Genomic DNA, 21,929 nt, shown 5'->3' on the forward strand with positions numbered 1-21,929 from the left:
GACTATATTTCAACTATGTTTTGTTAAGCAAAAGTGACGGAAATTTTTCAATCGCAATTTCCGTCACTTTTGCTTTTGCTCGAGTAGTAAGTTCAATTTTTCATCACAAATTTGTATTTCGTCGTAAGTAAAAGCACCGAGATCCACTTTAGCATTTTAATAATAAATAAACTTATGACGGAAACAATCATTGTATGTTGTTAACTTTCGATACAAAAATGTTGTATTTTAGTTTATGGGATCCACTTACTTGTCAAATTTAATATAAAAATGAAATTAAAGTTACTACGTTACGATATAATATATTATGAACAACCGTCGTAAATAACCCAGAATTTGAGCAATAATTACCAAAAAATATTAAAATCAGCAATATGCTTTTTTCCCGGTTTCTAGCCATTTTTGGCTTTTGAATCAATTCATTAATTTGTCAGATCACACATAATTTACATACAATTATAGCGCAAACCAACACCAATTTCATGTCGTAAATACTTCCGAAGAATTCATGTTTTTCGTCGTAAGACGCACACAAATTTTTCGTCGTAAGTATTTCGTTGTAAATGCCCATTTTTGTTGTAATGGTTTACTTATATAGTAATTTTTTTGTTATTTCCCGCATTTATAACGTTTGTATCTATTCAATTTTGTTGGTTTCATATGACCGTGATCGTAAATGAGGCGATATGCTTACAAATTGTTAGGTTTGAATTCAACTTCATTTTTAAATAGTAGCATATGAACACAATTTTAAGGTATGGTTTATAGGTTGAACACATCATATTTCGATTTAACAGTTTACGAAAAAGTTCAATTATAATATGGACCGCATGTATTTTACTTACCATATACAGTTGCACTTGTTTTTTTATGTACGTGCATGCATTATTGCTTCTTATATTCACACTTTGGGAAATCCTTCGTGGCTGCTAAATTTGATGTTGACCCAAGAGAGTTTGAATTCTGACACTCTCCCTCAAACTCGACTTCGAATTCCAAACTTCTCTTTCATTTTCTGAAACACATATGGCTTCAACGGCTTCCTAAATGTATCGGCTAAATTTTCTTTCATCCGACAGTGCGCCAACTCCTCAATTTTCTCGTTAACCTGTTGTCAAATAAAATGATATTTTATGTTGATGTACTTGCTTCGAGTAAAATAATGTTTTATGTTGAGGTTCTTACTTCGACTGTGTGACGCTGAATTTTTTTTTGAGTGATAAATATAATATAACGTAAATTGAAATAGAGATAACTAAATCTCAACAAATGAACAAGAATGATATTAATATTTAAATTAAGCACATGAATCCAGATAAAATAGAATACTTGATAAATACATTATTTCAAAAAATAAAATTTAATCTTGAAATTTGAAGAATAGTCACACAATGAATTTCATGCATAAATCAAGTCTCAGTGATGAATGAAGAATTTCATGATTTCATAACTGTTAAAAGATTAAACTATGAGTAAAAGAGCATTTTAGTGATTATCTTTTGAAGCATCAATATTAATATAGACTTTTAAATTGAAATTTTGGAGAATGTATGATGATTAAGATCCATATTGGTCGTTTATGAAATATAGCAACACACTAAGCGCCGACACAGCAGATAAAGAAAGTTATATTTATTATTCAAAATGGATTACAATGTTCACTACGGTAAATTGCATTTTTTTGAAGTTTAGTGGTATTGAAAAATGTTATTCTACTATATTTGAAAACCTTTATTGAGAAGATGGAAGTACGAGAATGCCTTAGAAAACAAAGTTTTGGAATTAGTTACAACTAGAAGTATTGTTTTTTAGACATAAATTTGTTGTTTATTATATCTCATTTTTTACATCAATTTATTATTTGTCATAGCATGAGTATCAAAGTATCCTTTGATGGATTGTAAATTTAACATTAAGTTAACTTTGATACGTATAAAATATTTATATCTATTTCCCCAAAACACTATCAAATTAATTATGTTGTGCAAGACATGCCTGCATTATAACAAGACTAAGTCATACTGACAATCCTAAGATTAGTTGTATTGTAACCTTAATCTGTAATTCATACTTGTAGCACTCAATGTCTGTAAAATATAAATGGAGCAGACTGGAGCATTTTTCTCTAAACAGTGTCAAGCCTAAGAATTCTATCTGGAAGAAGATCAAGAAGATCATGCCTCAGAAGAATTATGAAGAAGTTTGGAGTAAAATAAATCTGTTTGGTGTAAAACATTCTAAGTCAAGATCTCTACAAGTCACAGAATTAGTGTTATAGAGAAATCATTCGAGAACTCCAGAATGACTTATCGAGAAATCATTTAAGCTCCAGAGAGTACCGACGGATGAATAACATCTACCCGACGGATGAGCAATATCTACCCGACGGATGAAATAATTAGCTGACATTTTTACTAAACCTTTGGATGAAGCAATCTTCACTAGACTTGTGAGTGAAATTGGAATGCTCAATTCTTCATCCTAAGGCAAGAACTCAGCTAATGTTTTGCAGCAGATTAATTTCTAATAAATCAACCCAGTTTGATTTAATTGAAAATTAATTGAAATATGAAATATAAATATTTCAGAATCTCTGTATATTTATCTTTCTTAAAAACTCAAAAATTAACTTAGAATATTTCAAAATTCTAAGTAAACTGCTTAGTTGTTAATTTACATCTTAAATGTGTAAAAAAAATTTAGCACAAGGCAGAAAAATAGTACTCAAAGGTATAGAGAACTGAGTTCTCGATAAGTCAAAAGGACTTATCGACAAGTCATTTTGGAGTTCTCGAGTGAGTCCTCGATAAGTCTATTTACAGACTTCTCGAATGACTTCTCGATAAGCTCTATTATGACTTATCGATAAGACCATGTAGAGTTCTCTAATAGTGTTAATTCACAGAGTTCTCGACAAGGATATTTTGAGATTTATCAATAACTCAGAACTAAAATAATTTAATTCGATGAATTATTTTAGACAAATACTTTTGGAAAATTTATTCTGATTTCATTTGATTCAATTCAAATAAATTAGAAGTATTTCAGTTCTTTTTGGACAAACTGGGCATTTATCAGAGTTCTCGATAAGTCACTTGACTTCTCGAATGTACCTTTTTCATATTTAAAATTACTTCTCGATAAGTTTAATATCAAATGTTTATTTGACTTCTCGATAAGTATTTTACCTTTTTCTATAAATACCCAGACTTCTCCATTAATATTAACTTGGAATTTCTCAAAATTCTAAATAAACTGAATATTTATTACGTCATATCTTTAGTATGTGAACTTAATAAATAACAGATCAAAAAAAGCAAAACTATGAAAAACTGAACAAATTTAATTCATAAATTCTGTTCATAAAAATACTTTTGACATATTAGTCTCTAAATTTCTCTGACTTATTGACACATTTACATGCATATATGATTTCTTGCTTACGTGGAAATATGTTAGTCCAATGTTAGTAGACTAGTACATTATTTGTGTTGCTTTGCGTATGCTGATAGTGATAATTTTATCTGATTGCTTGCTGATAGGGAGAGTTACTTTTTGTGTAGGGAGTACACGCTTATTTGCATGGGGAATAGTTACTCTTTAAAATAAACTAATATTCTTGAGTACTTGCATGGGGAATAGTCACTAGTCATTTCTAGCTGTCTAGTAGGCTTATGTGATTATTACTCCTATTATCCGGGCAACTCAAGAGTCTCTTGATTTCTATCTTTACTCCCTCTATAAATTAAAATGATTCACTCTTTATCACTCATCACTCTCCTACTCTCAACAAAAACATCAAATTTCAAACTCACCTTCTGTTCATCTCTCTCTCTCTCTCTCTCTCTCTCTCTCTCTCATTCTAATGGATGCCCCAGTCTTCTATAGACTTGTTAATGGAGCTTATCAACCGGTCCATCATTTGGATGATGATCTAGTGTACTTTGATCCTTTCGGACTTCGTGTCCGCCTCAAGGGGGTTGTTTGCAGCCCCTTTAATAATCTACTTGAGGTCTTTTACGAACTCTCGTGGGATGATCAAATCGACATTCTTTTCTTTGAGATGGAAGCCTCCTTCGAGCAGGAGAGACGTGCAAGGGTGGCTGAGTAGCAACGCCTTGCTGCTTTGGAGTTGCAGGAGAGGATCATCTCTCTTGCACATTCTATGTCCAGAGCTTACCAGTGCAGGGCAAGGAGGTTGGAGGCTGAGAAGAAGAAGTCTAAATTAGAGTAGTTAAGATTATGATTCACTTGATGTAATCTGCATCTTAATGAACTCTGTGTTTAATATTAATGAAATTATCTTCTTCTTTATCAATTTGTTTTTGTTGCTTGATTGTTTATGTCATGATTGCCTTGTGTTTACAAATTAATTGATTATTAGTTTTCCTGTCATAATGCTTGCAACTGCATGTCTCAATGGTTATGCCTAATCAATATGCTTGCTACTGCATGTCTCAATGGTTATGCCTAATCAATATACTTGCAACTGCATGTCTCAATGGTTATGCCTAATCAATACAGATAAATATGTTCAATGCATTACAGGTTCAAAACAATCCACTCAGACAATAACAGGAGATTCAAGTTTCAATCAACATGTATTTGTGTTAAACTGCAGCTAAAACATTTCAAAACCAAACTGCGGTTTACCCAGGCACAACAACACAAACACAAACTCAAACACAATCCCACTTAGGTAACTCTCAAAAGGAACCTGTTTTACAAAAGGACAAAATCCCTAAAATGTTCTTCAGTTCTTCTGATTGTTTGAGAAAAAGAAACTGGTATCACAAACATGGAAATTTATCAGCTTTTCATGAATATCACTAATGCACCTTCATGTGCAAAACAGTCTTAACAGACTGATAGGTTTGAGGGTAGTACTCCTGAGGGGGAGCTATCTAAATCCTCTCCAATTCAATTGGAGATTCCTCAAGAAGGAACAACTTCCCTCGTAACTCTAGCACAAGCTGTCTTAGCATTCAAAGCTAGAAGAACAATTGCCTATGACAATGTCATAAGAAGGGCAATCTTATCACATTTATGTGACAGTGTTCTGCAAGGTGCATAAAAGTTTGAGGCTGGTGTACATGACAGTAACCCAGTCAAATCCTCTCCAATTCCATTGGAGGTTCTCACTACAAGTGAGGACAACACACTGTCACAACCACAGAGCAATCTGTGAGTCAAACTGTGACCCCAGTCATAGATGCTTATGCACTCATTTTTCTGGTGAAATGAGTATGATTAGCCCTACAAGGTCATCCTCTAATCATATGATCACAGATTACATCTCCTCAGCCACCTCTTATTTCTGTAGGTCCAACAACATTTGAGCCTTTCATGTGAGAATAAGAGAAAATAAGAGAGGCAGGATCCTTCCTGGCAAAAGGAGAGGTAGATGAATGTATGGATTTAGTAATCCTTGTGAGGGAACTCTGACTCTCAAAAGTCATGAGACTAGTGCAGTGAGAATTGGTGAGACTACTTATTCAAAAGAACAGAGAGCTTAGGACTTTTATCACTAACAGATTTTTCTGCAGATCTAAGCGAAACTTCTATTGTTTAAAACTTATCACTATGAATCTCAATGAAGCTTGAAGCTGCAGACAGTGTTCCAAATGGACAATGACAGGAGCTTGAACAATGTGCATTTATTTGGATTTTTCTTCCTGAAGATAATGTCAAAAAGGGGGAGAATATATCTAAATGCCAAAAAAGCTAATGGATGTTGAATAGATCTAAATGCAACTCAACAAAAGAAGACCTGATGGGAAAACTGGTTTTGGTTGCTGCATTTAGTTAAAGTTTTGACATCATCAATCAGAACTTGTACATAATTTCATAATGAACAAGTTGGGGGAGATTGTAATACATAATATATGATGTCAAAGAATTATGCCTCAGAAGAATATCAAAGATTACTGGAGCTAATAATATCATCAACATCTATGATCTGAGTATATCAGAAGATCAGAAGAGTTGAAGGCAGCAGGCAAGAGCAGAATATCAAAGGATGGAAGATTTCTGAAAATAAAAGCTGGCTCTTTGTCAAGTTATAGGATATGGATGTTAGCTAGATATCCTAAGCCATATTTGCTGAAACTAAATAGAGGCTCTAACTGACACCCCCATCCTAGAAGAATTGGAAATACTTGTGCAAATTAAGAACATAATTGAGAAAGAATCAGACAGCTCAGTCTTTACTTAATTATTATTAACTTTCAAATATTCATTGTACAAGTATTGTATCAGCTTTTGTATTATTTTATTTTCATTCTTTAACTTGGGGTTAGTCTTGTTAACAAGCATGAATTTATGATAAGCAATCTTCTCACAAATTGGGGGAGATTGTTGTGCAAGACATGCCTTTATTATAACAAGACTAAGTCATACTGACAACCCTAAAATTAGTTGTATTATAACCTTAATCTGTAATTCATACTTGTAACACTCAATGTCTGTAAAATGTAAATGGAGCAGACTGGAGCATTTTTCTCTAAACAGTGTCAAGCCTTAGAATTCTATCTGGTAGAAGATCAAGAAGATCATTCCTCAGAAAAATTATAAAGAAGCTTGGAGTTGAATAAATCTGTTTGGTGTAAAACATTCTAAGTCAAGATTTCTACAAGTCACAGAATTAGTGTTATAGAGAAATCATTCGAGAACTCCAGAATGACTTATCGAGAAGTCATTTAAGCTCTGGAGAGTACCGACGGATGAATAACATCTACCCGACGGATGAGCAATATCAACTCGACGGATGAACAATGTCTACCCGACGGATGAGCAATATCTACTCGACGGATGAACAATGTCTACCCGACGGATAAGCAACATCCACCGGGTGTAGAGAACTCAGGAATTACTATTGGAGATATCGATAAGTCAGATACCCATTCGAGAAATCAGAGATATCGACAAGTATACATTCATTAGAGAACTCTGAGTTATCGATAAGCCAAAGTCCATTAGAGAACTCTGAGTTATCGATAAACCAAAATTCACTAGAGAACTCAGAGTTCTCGATAAGTCAAGTTAACAATGAAGTTTCAGAGATATCGACAAGCCAACATGCCTATCGAGATGTCGAGTTCTCTACAGCTTAATTACAGATCTCGAAGTGAAGAAATTTCTCTAAGTACAGAATTATAGAACAGTTCAATATCCAAGGTTGCAAATTAACAAACAATTCACACAGCTGGATTGACAAGTCTACAAAAAGCAGCTTAAGAGATGTGCAAGATCAATGACAAAGATTAACTGACAGAGGAGATTAAAGTAATCACGGGATGCTAAAGATATGCTAAGCCATAAATGGAAGATTTGCTTTTCTATAAATAGAAATGACAAGTGACAGTTTAGAAAAGCTAATAGCATGTTTATTATCCACCGTGTAAACCAGCAGTTAACTGAGTTATAAAGTTAACACTGGTCCTCTAGTTAAGTAGAACAATCAGAATAGAAAATTTGTGTGTTCTCTCTCAAAAAAGAAGCTAAGTTCTAAAACAAGAACTTAGAGATTTTGTAGCAAAATACTGCTTGATTTTTAATATAAAATTAAGCGAGTTTTGAAGATCTTTGTTTTACATATTTGCACAGCTATTTATGTTTAACATCCATTCTACTAAATCATTAAGAACTACCAACTGCTAAAGCCTAAGTCGATCGAAAATCAAACATTTAAGCCAAAACACATTCACCCCCCTCTGTGTTATATTCATACCTAACAAGTGATATCAGAGCAAAATCTGAAAACAAACAGATTAGATCTTGGAAAAATGAATACACAGAAAATCAGTAGTATCAAGATTCCTCCCTTTTATAAGGCCAATTACATTTTATGGAAAAAGAAAATGGTGCTGTTTATAAGAATGGCCAATCATCTTTACACTGGTATCCTCAAGAATGGGCCCTTTACTCCTGTAGTTAGAGTTTAGGAAACCACAGATGGAGATATGGTTATTCCAGCTCATTATGCTCCCAAGGATCCTTCTGAGTATACTGAACCTGAAAGAGAGAAAGTTTCCCTATACATTGCTTTGCAACTGATACTAATTGAGTCACTTGACAATGTAATGTACAATAAAATTGTCAACTGTGACACTGTTAAACAGATCTGGGAAAAGATTGAAATACTTTGTGAAGGAACTGAGGAGGTTAGGTCAAATCAAAGAAGGATATTGATTTCTCAGTATGAGGGTTTTATGGCTAAACCAAAGGAGGGTATTACTGATGTGTTTGAAAGGTTTAATAAGCTGTTAAATGACTTGCAGCTTCATGATAAATTTTATGATGTTGAAGAAGTGAATTTGAAGTTCTTGCTCACTCTCCCTGACCATTTGGAACAAAAGATCTCTGCAATCAGAGAAGGAAGGGATCTGAGTAGAATCATACTGGAAGTGCTCTATGGGGTTCTGAAAACTTATGAACTTGAAATGATTCAAAAGAAGTCATTAAGGGCTGGTCAAGGATATGTAATGGATGGCTCAAATGCACTGATTGCGAATGATGGCTAGACTTCTAATGATGAGCAAAGATCCCCAACTCCAGCAACTTCTACAAGTGAGAAAAGAGTCAATGACACTGAAGAGCAAGTCATACTGGAATTGGATGAAGAAGATGAGTTCTACACTCTTGATGAGCTTGATGAGCTAGACAAATCAATGGCTTACTTGGCTAGAAAATTCTCTAATATTAGAGTAAAGAAACCAAGATTTTTCAAGAGCAAAGGACAGTCCTTCAACAAAGACAGTAGCTGGAAAGAAAAAGGGAAGTACACTCCTGATAGCAAAACTGGCTACAAAACTGGATCTTTTGATAGATAAAAAATAAGGTGCTTTAACTGTGATGCGTTGGGCCATTTTGCTAAAGAATGTAGGAAACCCAAGAAGGCAAAGAAAGATAAAGCCTATCTTGAATTGGAAGCAAAGTATGATGCTCTTCTAAAGAAGCAACAAGGGAAAGCTTATATTGCTGAGGGCAAGAGCTGGGATGATTCAGATAATGATGAAGATGAAGAAGTTGGAAACTATACATTCATGGCCTTGGAGCAAGGAGATTCTTCATCATCTAAATCAGAGGTACCAACTCTTACCACAATTGATTTAAATGTGAGTCAATATAAGGAAACTGTTGAAAAGATGAGCATAGAAATGTTCCACATTCATACAAGCATGGTTGCTGCAAATGAGGAAGTTAGCAGATTGAAAAAGATCAATGAAAAACTTGAGAGTGAAAAACAAGAGACTGAATTGTTGCTGGTTGAGCTTGATACTGCTAAGCAAGAAAATGCATACTTAAAGAGCAATTTAAAGTGTGCAAGTGAAATTGAAGCAGTATTGAGAGAAAAGCTGGAGAAGAATGAAGTGAAGCTGAAATCCTTCAGAAATGCTTCTAATTTGATTGGCCAGTATCATGAAAAGAACAAGCCATGTGCAAACATTGCCATTGGTCTTGATTATGAGGATTTGAACAACAAGAGGAAGTCTGTCAGTGACAAAGGGAAATCAACTGAAACTGAAGATTTTCCAATTATTTTGAAGAAAGTTGAATCACCTTTGTTTAAGGCATGTGAAGTGAACTTCAGTGAAGAAGAGTTGATCATTAAACATGAGATAGCTGATGAGGACAAGGAAAAGAAAAATGATGAGACAACTCAGTCTTCCATCTCTGTTGAAACACCAAAAGCCAATCAAGAAACTAAGGAGCCTGTGAAGGAGATTAAAGCTGAACAGGTCAAAAAGAAAAAGAAGAATAGAAATGGAAAAATTGGGATAAACAAAAGCAGTAATTTTGCTTATGTTGCAGATGCTCCTAGAAAGAGGTGTGAGAACTGTGGATCAATGAATCACCGAACTCATCTTTGTAAAAAGAATGTTAGCAATCCACCTGAAGGAGTCTGCAAGTATAATGAAGCTAAGGCAAATGATCCCTATTCATTCTGTGACAAGTTTGACTGCATTCCCTGCAACATGAAAGTGATGAAGAGTTGCTACAAATTGAGAATTGATCTCATGGAATCAAAAGTTGGTTCTATATCTGAAAGGGAAAATGCTCAACAGTCTATGAATTCCATTTTATCTCAAAATTCTCATTCTACTTCTGCAAAATCAGTTAACAAGAAGAAAAAGCCCAACACAGCTTGGGTAGGTAAACACACTTAATCCTCATTGTGTGCAGGGCAAAGGGAAGAAGGTCATATGGATCATTGATAGTGGATGTTCCAGGCATATGACAGGTGATGAGGCCCTGCCATCACAATTTGAGGAGATGGCTAGCCCTTTGGTGACCTTTGGAGTCAACAGCAAATGATTCACAATGGGATATGGCAAGATTGTTTCTGGAAATGTTGTCATTGAAGATGTAGCACTAGTTGCTGGATTAGAAGTAAATCTCCTAAGTGTTAGTCAATTTGCAGGCAGAGGTTTTCAAGTTGTTTTCAACAAAGAAGATTGTGCTTTTATTAGCAAAAAGACTGGTGAAATTGCTCTTAAGGGAGTAAGAAAGGGAAGCTTGTTTGTTGCAGACTTAGACTCAACAAATAAGGAAGGAGTGTGTTGTTTCTATTCCAAGGCATCAGAAGAGCAAAGCAAACTGTGGCATAAAAAGCTATCTCAGTCGAATTTCAAAGCAATCAACACCTTAGTCAAGAAGGAGCTTGTGAGGGACATGCCCAGTCTGGAATTTACTCAACTGGAAGTTTGTGAAGCTTGTCAGAAAGGAAAGATGAAAAGATCAAGTCACAAGTCAAAATCTGTGAATTCCATAAGTGCACCTCTGCAACTTATTTACATGGACTTGTTTTGGCCAGTAAATGTCTTGTCCATTTCAAGGAACAAATATGCCCTTGTCATGGTTGATGACTTTTCAAGATACACTTGGGTTGAGTTCATGTACTCTAAAGATGAAAATCCAAACATTATAATTGAGCACATCAAGAAAATTGAGAAGCAAGCTGAAGGAAAGGTTAGTGTGAAAAGATTGAGAAGTGATAATGGAACAGAATTCAGAAACTCAACATTAAGTGAATTCTGCAAAAGCAAAGGCATTGTTCAAGAATTTTCAGCAGCTAGAACACCTCAACAGAATGGAGTAGTTGAGAGGAAAAATAGAACATTGGTTGAAGCTGCTAGAACTTTGCTACAAGATGCTCAGTTGCCAACTAGTTTTTGGGAAGAGGCTGTTAATACTGCATGCTACACTCAAAACAGATATCTCATCAACAAAGATCATGGCAAATCACCCTACTCAATCATGTCTAACAGGAAGCCTACAGTGAAGCATCTACATGTGTTTGGAAGCAAATGTTATATTCTAAAAGACAACTCTGAATATGTGGGAAAATTTGACTCTAAAGTTTTTGAAGCAATTTTTCTGGGATATTCATTGGAAAGAACAGCCTACAAAGTTTATGTGATTGATCAAAAGAAAATTATGGAAAGCACAAATGTGACTTTTGATGATGACAAGTGTCCAGGCTTGGAATGCCTTGGTGAAAATGATGCTGAAGCCCTTGCATTTGGAAATTTAACCATTGATAGTGATTCTGATGAGGAAGATGAAGTTGTGACACAACAAGTGACAAATGAAGAAGCCTCTGAACAAAATCATGAAAATGAAAGCTCTCTTCAGACACCTGAATTTGATGGCACAAACTCAGGGGGAGAATGAGAAAATGGAAATGACAGTCATGGTAATACTGAAGAAAATGATGAAGGCACTAGTCAACAGACACACACCAGAAAGTGGGATAGGAGTCGTACAGTAGAAGCTATTATTGGTGATCCCTCAGCTGGTGTGAGAACTAGAAGTGCAACTGCTAATGAATGCCTACATGCATGTTTTCTATCTCAAGTAGAGCCCAAGAAAACTGAAGAAGCCCTAATGGATCCTGACTGGATATGTGCCATATAGGAGGATCTGGATCAGTTTGAGAGAAACAAAGTTTGGAAATTAGTTCCTGCACCAAAGAACAGAAGCATAATTGGAACTAAGTGGGTGTACAGGAACAAAATGGATGAAAATGGAATAGTTACTAGAAACAAAGCAAGGCTGGTTGCTAAAGGCTACTCACAAGAAGAGGGAATTGACTATGATGAGAATTTTGCTCCTGTTGCAAGACTAGAAGCAATAAGAATTTTTCTAGCATTTGCTGCACACTCAAATTTCAAGGTGTATCAAATGGATGTCAAGAGTGCTTTTCTCAATGGTGAACTAGAAGAAGAAGTTTATGTGCAACAGCCACCTAGCTTTGAAGATCCAGAATTTCCTAACTTTGTTTACAAATTACTTAAGGCTCTATATGGATTGAAATAGGCACCAAGAGCCTAGTATGACACACTGTCAGAATTTCTACTCAAACATGGTTTTACCAAAGGTACTATTGATAAGACTCTCTTCTACAAGAATCATGGTGAAGATATGATTATAGTTCAAATCTATGTGGATGGTATCATCTTTGGATATACAAATGATGGTGAAGATATGATTATAGTTCAAATCTATGTGGATGATATCATCTTTGGATATACAAATGAAAAGCTTTGTCAAGGATTCTCTAGGCTAATGCAGAGTGAGTATGAAATGAGCATGATGGGAGAATTGAGTTACTTTCTTGGCCTTCAAGTTAGTCAAAGAAGTGATGGTATTTTCATCAGCCAAACCAAATATGTGAATGACTTATTGAAGAAATTTGGTATGGTGGATAGCTCACCAGCATCTACACCAATGTCTACTGCGACCAAGTTGGATGAAGACAAGAAAGGCAAGAGTGTGGATATTTCAAGCTATAGAGGGATGATTGGATCATTACTATATTTGACTGCTAGTAGACCAGACATCATGTTTGCTACTTATCTATGTGCCAGATTTCGAGCCAATCCAAAGGAATCACATTTGATGGCGGTCAAAAGGATTTTCAGATACTTAAAGGGAACTCCAAACTTGGGATTATGGTATCCTAAGGGAACTGGTTTTGAAGCTGTTGGATACACAGATGCAGATTTTGCTGGATGCAGGGTTGATAGGAAAAGTACTAGTGGAAGCTGTCAATTTCTTGGTCAAAGACTTGTGTCCTGGTATAGTAAGAAACATCAATCTGTGTCAACTTCCACAGCTGAGGCTGAATATATAGCTGCTGGAAGTTGTTGTGCTCAAGTGCTTTGGATTAGAAATCAGCTAATGGACTATGGTCTAGTGTTACACAAAATTCCTATTATGTGTGACAATACTAGTGCCATATCTATAGTAGCTAATCCAGTTAATCATTCTAGAACAAAGCACATTGATGTTAGGTACCATTTTATCAGGGAACATGCTGCAAATGGTACCATTGAGCTCATTTTTGTTCCAACAGAGAAACAATTAGCTGGCATTTTTACTAAACCTTTCGATGAAGCAACCTTCACTAGACTTGTGAGTGAAATTGAAACCTTCAATTCTTCATCCTAAGGCAAGAACTTAGCTAATGTTTTGCAGCAGATTAATTTCTAATAAATCAACCCAGTTTGGTTTAATTGGAAATTAACTGAAATATGAAATATAAATATTTTAGAATCTCTGTATATTTATCTTTCTTAAAAACTCAAAAATTAACTTAGAATATTTAAAAATTCTAAGTAAACTGCTTAGTTGTTAATTTACATCTTAAATGTGTAAAAAAAAATTAGCACAAGGCAGAAAAACAGTACTCAAAGGTATAGAGAACTGAGTTCTCGATAAGTCAAAATGACTTATCGACAAGTCATTTTGGAGTTCTCGAGTGAGTCCTCGATAAGTCTATTTACAGACTTCTCGAATGACTTCTCGATAAGCTCTATTATGACTTATCGATAAGACCATGTAGAGTTCTCTAATAGTGTTAATTCACAGAGTTCTCGGCAAGGATATTTTGAGATTTATCAATAACTCAGAACTAAAATAATTTAATTCAATGAATTATTTTAGACAAATACTTTTGGAAAATTTATTCTGATTTCATTTGATTCAGTTCAAATAAATTAGAAGTATTTCAGTCCTTTTTGGACAAACTGGGCATTTATCAGAGTTCTCGATAAGTCACTTGACTTCTCGAATGTACCTTTTTCATATTTAAAATTACTTCTCGATAAGTTTAATATCAAATGTTTATTTGACTTCTCGATAAGTATTTTACCTTTTTCTATAAATACCCAGACTTCTCCATTAATATTAACTTGGAATTTCTCAAAATTCTAAGTAAACTGAATATTTATTACGTCATATCTTCAGTATGTGAACTTAATAAATAACAGATCAAAAGAAGCAAAAAGTATGAAAAACTAAACAAATTTAATTCATAAATTCTGTTCATAAAAATACTTTTGACATACTTATTCTCTAAATTTCTCTGACTTATTGACACATTTACATGCTTATATGATTTCTTGCTTACGTGGAAATATGTTAGTCCAATGTTAGTAGACTAGTACATTATTTGTGTTGCTTTGCGTATGCTGATAGTGATAATTTTATCTGATTGCTTGCTGATAGGGAGAGTTACTTTTTGTGTAGGGAGTACACGCTTATTTGCATGGGGAATAGTTACTCTTTAAAATAAACTAATATTCTTGAGTACTTGCATGGGGAATAGTCACTAGTCATTTCTAGCTGTCTAGTAGGCTTATATGATTATTACTCCTATTATCCGGGTAACTCAAGAGTCTCTTGATTTCTATCTTTACTCCCTCTATAAATTAAAATGATTCACTCTTTATCACTCATCACTCTCCTACTATCAACAAAAACATCTAATTTTAAACTCACCTTCTATTCATCTCTCTCTCTCTCTCTCTCTCTCTCTCTCTCTCTCTCTCTCTCATTCAAATGGATGCCCCAGTCTTCTACAGACTTGTTAATGGAGCTTATCAACCGGTCCATCATTTGGATGATGATCTAGTGTACTTTGATCCTTTCGGACTTCGTGTCCGCCTCAAGGGGGTTGTTTACAGCCCCTTTGATATTCCACTTGAGGTCTTTTACGAACTCTCGTGGGATGATCAAATCGACATTCTTTTCTTTGAGATGGAAGCCTCCTTCGAGCAGGAGAGACGTGCAAGGGTGGCTGAGCAGCAACGCCTTGCTGCTTTGGAGTTGCAGGAGAGGATCATCTCTCTTGCACACTCCATGTCCAGAGCTTACCAGTGCAGGGCAAGGAGGTTGGAGGCTGAGAAGAAGAAGTCTAAATTAGAGTAGTTAGGATTAAGATTCACTTGATGTAATCTGCATCTTAATGAACTCTGTGTTTAATATTAATGAAATTATCATCTTCTTTATCAATTTGTTTTTGTTGCTTGATTGTTTATGTCATGATTGCCTTGTGTTTACAAATTAATTGATTATTAGTTTTCCTGTCATAATGCTTGCAACTGCATGTCTCAATGGTTATGCTTAATCAATATGCTTGCAACTGCATGTCTCAATGGTTATGCCTAATCAATACAGATAAATATGTTCAATGCATTACAGGTTCAAAACAATCCACTCAGACAATAACATGAGATTCAAGTTTCAATCAACAGATATTTGTGTTAAACTGCAGCTAAAACATTTCAAAACCAAACTGCGGTTTACCCAAGCACAGCAACACAAACACAAACTCAAACACAATCCCACTCAGGTAACTCTCAAAAGGAACCTGTTTTATAAAAGGACAAAATCCCCAAAATGTTCTTCAGTTCTTCTGATTGTTTGAGAAAAAGAAACTGGTATCACAAACATGGAAATTTATCAGCTTTTCATGAATATCACTAATGCACCTTCATGTGCAAAACAGTCTTAAAAGACTGATAGGTTTGAGGGTAGTACTCCTGAGGGGGAGCTATCTAAATCCTCTCCAATTCAATTGGAGATTCCTCAAGAAGGAACAACTTCCCTCGTAACTCTAGCACAAGCTGTCTTAGCATTCAAAGCTAGAAGAACAATTGCCTATGACAATGTCATAAGAAGGGCAATCTTATCACATTTATGTGACAGTGTTCTGCAAGGTGCATAAAAGTTTGAGGCTGGTGTACATGACAGTAACCCAGTCAAATCCTCTCCAATTCCACTGGAGGTTCTCACTACAAGTGAGGACAACACACTGTCACAACCACAGAGCAATCTGTGAGTCAAACTGTGACCCCAGTCATAGATGCTTATACACTCATTTTTCTGGTGAAATGAGTATGATTAGCCCTACAAGGTCATCCTCTAATCATATGATCACATATTACCTCTTCTCAGCCTCTTATTTCTGTAGGTCAAACAACATTTGAGCCTTTCATGTGAGAATAAGAGAAAATAAGAGAGGCAGGATCCTTCCTGGCAAAAGGAGAGGTAGATGAATGTATGGATTTAGTAATCCTTGTGAGGGAACTCTGACTCTCAAAAGTCATGAGACTAGTGCAGTGAGAATTGGTGAGACTACTTATTCAAAAGAACAGAGAGCTTATGACTTTTATCACTAACATATTTTTCTGCAGATCTAAGTGAAACTTCTATTGTTTAAGACTTATCACCATGAATCTCAATGAAGCTTGAAGCTACAGACAGTGTTCCAAATGGACAATGAAAGGAGCTTGAACAATGTGCATTTATTTGGATTTTTCTTCCTGGAGATAATGTCAAAAAGGGGGAGAATATATCTAAATGCCAAAATAGCTAATGGATGTTGAATAAATCTAAATGCAACTCAACAAAAGAAGACCTGATGGGAAGACTGGTTTTGGTTTCTGCATTTAGTTAAAGTTTTGACATCATCAATCAGAACTTGTGCATAATTTCATAATGAACAAGTTGGGGGAGATTGTAATATATAATAGATGATGTCAAAGAATTATGCCTCAGAAGAATATCAAAGATTACTGGAGCTAATAATATCATCAACATCTATGATCTGAGTATATCAGAAGATCAGAAGAGTTGAAGGTAGTATGCAAGAGCAGAATATCAAAGGATGGAAGATTTCTGAATATAAAAGCTGGCTCTTTGTCAAGTTATAGGATAGGGATGTTAGCTAGATATCCTAATCCATATTTGCTAAAACTAAATAGAGGCTCTAACTGACACCCCCATCCTAGAATAATTGGAAATACTTGTGCAAATTAAGAACATAATTGAGAAAGAATCAGACAGCTCAGTCTTTACTTAATTATGGTAAACTTTTAAATATTCATTGTACAAGTATTGTATCAGCTTTTGTATTATTTTATTTTCATTCTTTAACTTGGGGTTAGTCTTGTTAACAAGCATGAATTTATGATAAGCAATCTTCTCACAAATTGGGGGAGATTGTTGTGCAAGACATGTCTGTATTATAACAAAACTAAGTCATACTGACAACCCTAAGATTAGTTGTATTGTAACCTTAATCTGTAATTCATACTTGTAACACTCAATGTCTGTAAAATGTAAATGGAGCAGACTGGAGCATTTTTCTCTAAACAGTGTCAAGCCTAAGAATTCTATCTGGAAGAAGATCAAGAAGATCATGCCTCAGAAGAATTATGAAGAAGCTTGGAGTTGAATAAATCTGTTTGGTGTAAAACATTCTAAGTCAAGATCTCTACAAGTCATAGAATTAGTGTTATAGAGAAATCATTCGAGAACTCTAGAATGACTTATCGAGAAGTCATTTAAGCTCTAGAGAGTACCGACGGATGAATAACATCTACCCGATGGATGAGCAATATCTACTCGACGGATGAGCAATGTCTACCCGACGGATGAGCAATATCTACTCGATGGATGAGCAATGTCTACCCGATGGATAAGCCACATCCACCGGGTGTAGAGAACTCAGGAATTACTATTGGAGATATCGATAAGTCAGATACCCATTCGAGAACTCAGAGATATCGACAAGTATGCATTCATTAGAGAACTCTGAGTTATCGATAAGCCAAAGTCCATTAGAGAACTCTGAGTTATCGATAAACCAAAATTCACTAGAGAACTCAGAGTTGTCGATAAGTCAAGTTAACAATGAAGTTTCAGAGATATCGACAAGCCAACATGCCTATCGAGATGTCGAGTTCTCTACAGCTTAATTGCAGATCTCGAAGTGAAGAAATTTCTCTAAGTACAGAATTACAGAACAGTTCAATATCCAAGGTTGCAAATCAACAAACAATTCACACAGATGGATTGACAAGTCTACAAAAAGCAGCTTGAGAGATGTGCAAGATCAATGACAAAGATTAACTGACAGAGGAGATTAAAGTAATCACGGGATGCTAAAGATATGCTAAGCCATAAATGAAAGATTTGCTTTTCTATAAATAGAAATGACAAGTGACAGTTTAGAAAAGCTAATAGCATGTTTATTATCCACCGTGTAAACCAGCAGTTAACTGAGTTATAAAGTTAACACTGGTCCTCTAGTTAAGTAGAACAATCAGAATAGAAAATTTGTGTGTTCTCTCTCAAGAAAGAAGCTAAGTTCTAAAACAAGAACTTAGAGATTTTGTAGCAAAACACTGCTTGATTTTTAATATAAAATTAAGTGAGTTTTGAAGATCTTTGTTTTACATATTTACACAGCTATTTATGTTTAACATCCATTCTACTAAATCATTAACAACTACCAACTGCTAAAGCCTAAGTCGATCAAAAATCAAACATTTAAGCCAAAACACATTCACCCCCCTCAGTGTTGTATTCATACCTAATAAGTGGTATCAGAGCAAAATCTGAAAGCAAATAGATTAGATCTTGGAAAAATGAATACACAGAAAATTAGTAGTATCAAGATTCCTCCCTTTGATAAGGCCAATTACACTTTATGGAAAAAGAAAATGGTGCTGTTTATAAGAATGACCAATCATCTTTACATTGGTATCCTTAAGAATGGGCCCTTCACTCCTGTAGTTAGAGTTTAGGAAACCACAGAAGGAGATATGGTTATTCCAGCTCATTATACTCCCAAGGATCCTTCTGAGTATACTGAACCTGAAAGAGAGAAAGTTTCCCTAGACAGTGCTTTGCAACTGATACTAATTGAGTCACTTGACAATGTAATGTACAATAACATTGTCAACTGTGACACTACTAAATAGATCTGGGAAAAGATTGAAATACTTTGTGAAGGAACTGAGGAGGTTAGGTCAAATTAAAGAAGGATATTGATTTCTCAGTATGAGGGTTTTATGGCTAAACCAAAGGAGGGTATTACTGATGTGTTTGAAAGGTTTAATAAGCTGATAAATGACTTGCAGCTTCATGATAAATTTTATGATGTTGAAAAAGTGAATTTGAAGTTCTTGCTCACTCTCCCTGACCATTTGGAATAAAAGATCTCTGCAATCAGAGAAGGAAGGGATCTGAGTAGAATCACACTGGAAGTGCTCTATGGGGTTCTGAAAACTTATGAACTTGAAATGATTCAAAAGAAGTCATTAAGGGCTGGTCAAGGATATGTAATGGATGGCTCAAGTGCACTGATTGTGAATGATGGCCAGACTTCTAATGATGAGCAAAGATCCCCAACTCCAGCAACTTCTACAAGTGAGAAAAGAGTCAATGACACTGAAGAGCAAGTCATACTGGAATTGGATGAAGAAGATGAGTTCTACACTCTTGATGAGCTTGATGAGCTAGACAAATCAATGGCTTACTTGGCTAGAAAATTCTCTAATATTAGAGTAAAGAAACCAAGATTTTTCAAGAGCAAAGGACAGTCCTTCAACAAAGACAGAAGCTGGAAAGAAAAAGGGAAGTACACTCCTGATAGCAAAACTGGCTACAAAACTGGATCTTTTGATAGATAAAAAATAAGGTGCTTTAACTGTGATGAGTTGGGCCATTTTGCTACAGAATGTAGGAAACCCAAGAAGGCAAAGAAAGATAAAGCCTATCTTGAATTGGAAGCAAAGTATGATGCTCTTCTAAAGAAGCAACAAGGGAAAGCTTATATTGCTGAGGGCAAGAGCTGGGATGATTCAGATAATGATGAAGATGAAGAAGTTGGAAACTATGCATTCATGGCCTTGGAGCAAGGAGATTCTTCATCATCTAAATCAGAGGTACCAACTCTTACCACAATTGATTTAAATATGAGTCAATATAAGGAAACTGTTGAAAAGATGAGTACAGAAATGTTCCACATTCATACAAGCATGGTTGCTGCAAATGAGGAAGTTAGCAGATTGAAAAAGATCAATGAAAAACTTGAGAGTGAAAAACAAGAGACTGAATTGTTGCTGGTTGAGCTTGATACTGCTAAGCAAGAAAATGCATACTTAAAGAACAAATTAAAGTGTGCAAGTGAAATTGAAGCAGTATTGAGAGAAAAGCTGGAGAAGAATGAAGTGAAGCTGAAATCCTTCAGAAATGCTTCGGATTTGATTGGCCAGTATCATGAAAAGAACAAGCCATGTGCAAACATTGCCATTGGTCTTGATTATGAGGATTTGAAAAACAAGAGGAAGTCTGTCAGTGACAAAGGGAAATCAACTGAAACTGAAGATTTTCTAATTATTTTGAAGAAAGTTAAATCACCTTTGTTTAAGGCATGTGAAGTGAACTTCAGTGAAGAAGAGTTGATCATCAAACAGGAGATAGCTGATGAGGACAAGGAAAAGAAAAATGATGAGACAACTCAGTCTTCCATCTCTGTTGAAACACCAAAAGCCAATCAAGAAACTGAGGAGCCTGTGAAGGAGTTTAAAGCTGAACAGGTCAAAAAGAAAAAGAAGAATAGAAATGGAAAAATTGGGATAAACAAAAGCAATAATTTTGCTTATGTTGTAGATGCTCCTAGAAAGAGGTGTGAGAACTGTGGATCAATGAATCACCTAACTCATCTTTGTAAAAAGACTGTTAGCAATCCACCTGAAGGAGTCTGCAAGTACAATGAAGCTAAGGCAAATGATCACTATTCATTCTGTGACAAGTTTAACTGCATTCCCTGCAACATGAAAGTGATGAAGAGTTGCTACAAATTGAGAATTGATCTCATGGAATCAAAAGTTGGTTCTATATCTGAAAGGGAAAATGCTCAACAGTCTATGAATTCCATTTTATCTCAAAATTCTCATTCTACTTCTGCAAAATTAGTTAACAAGAAGAAAAAGCCCAACACAGCTTGGGTAGGTAAACACACTTAATCCTCATTATGTGCAGGGCAAAGGGAAGAAGGTCATATGGATCATTGATAGTGGATGTTCCAGGCATATGACAGGTGATGAGGCCCTGCCATCACAATTTGAGGAGATGGCTAGCCCTTTGGTGACCTTTGGAGACAACAACAAAGGATTCACAATGGGATATGGCAAGATTGTTTCTGGAAATGTTGTCATTGAAGATGTAGCACTAGTTGCTGGATTATAAGTAAATCTCCTAAGTGTTAGTCAATTTGCAGACAGAGGTTTTCAAGTTGTTTTCAAAAAAGAAGATTGTGCTTTTATTAGCAAAAAGACTGGTGAAATTGCTCTTAAGGGAGTAAGAAAGGGAAGCTTGTTTGTTGCAGACTTAGACTCAACAAATAAGGAAGGAGTGTGTTGTTTCTACACCAAGGCATCAGAAGAGCAAAGCAAAATGTGGCATAAAAAGCTATCTCAGTTGAATTTCAAAGCAATCAACACCTTAGTCAAGAAGGAGCTTGTGAGGGACATGACCAGTCTGGAATTTACTCAACTGGAAGTTTGTGAAGCTTGTCAGAAAGGAAAGATGAAAAGATCAAGTCACAAGTCAAAATCTATGAATTCCATAAGTGCACCTCTGCAACTTATTCACATGGACTTGTTTGGGCCAGTAAATGTCTTGTCCATTTCAAGGAACAAATATGCACTTGTCATGGTTGATGACTTTTCAAGATACACTTGGGTTGAGTTCATGTACTCTAAAGATGAAACTCCAAACATTATAATTGAGCACATCAAGAAAATTGAGAAGCAAGCTGAAAGAAAGGTTAGTGTGAAAAGATTGAG

This window comes from Apium graveolens, chromosome 5 (genome assembly GCF_009905375.1).
Source record: "Apium graveolens cultivar Ventura chromosome 5, ASM990537v1, whole genome shotgun sequence".
Lineage (NCBI taxonomy): Eukaryota > Viridiplantae > Streptophyta > Magnoliopsida > Apiales > Apiaceae > Apium > Apium graveolens.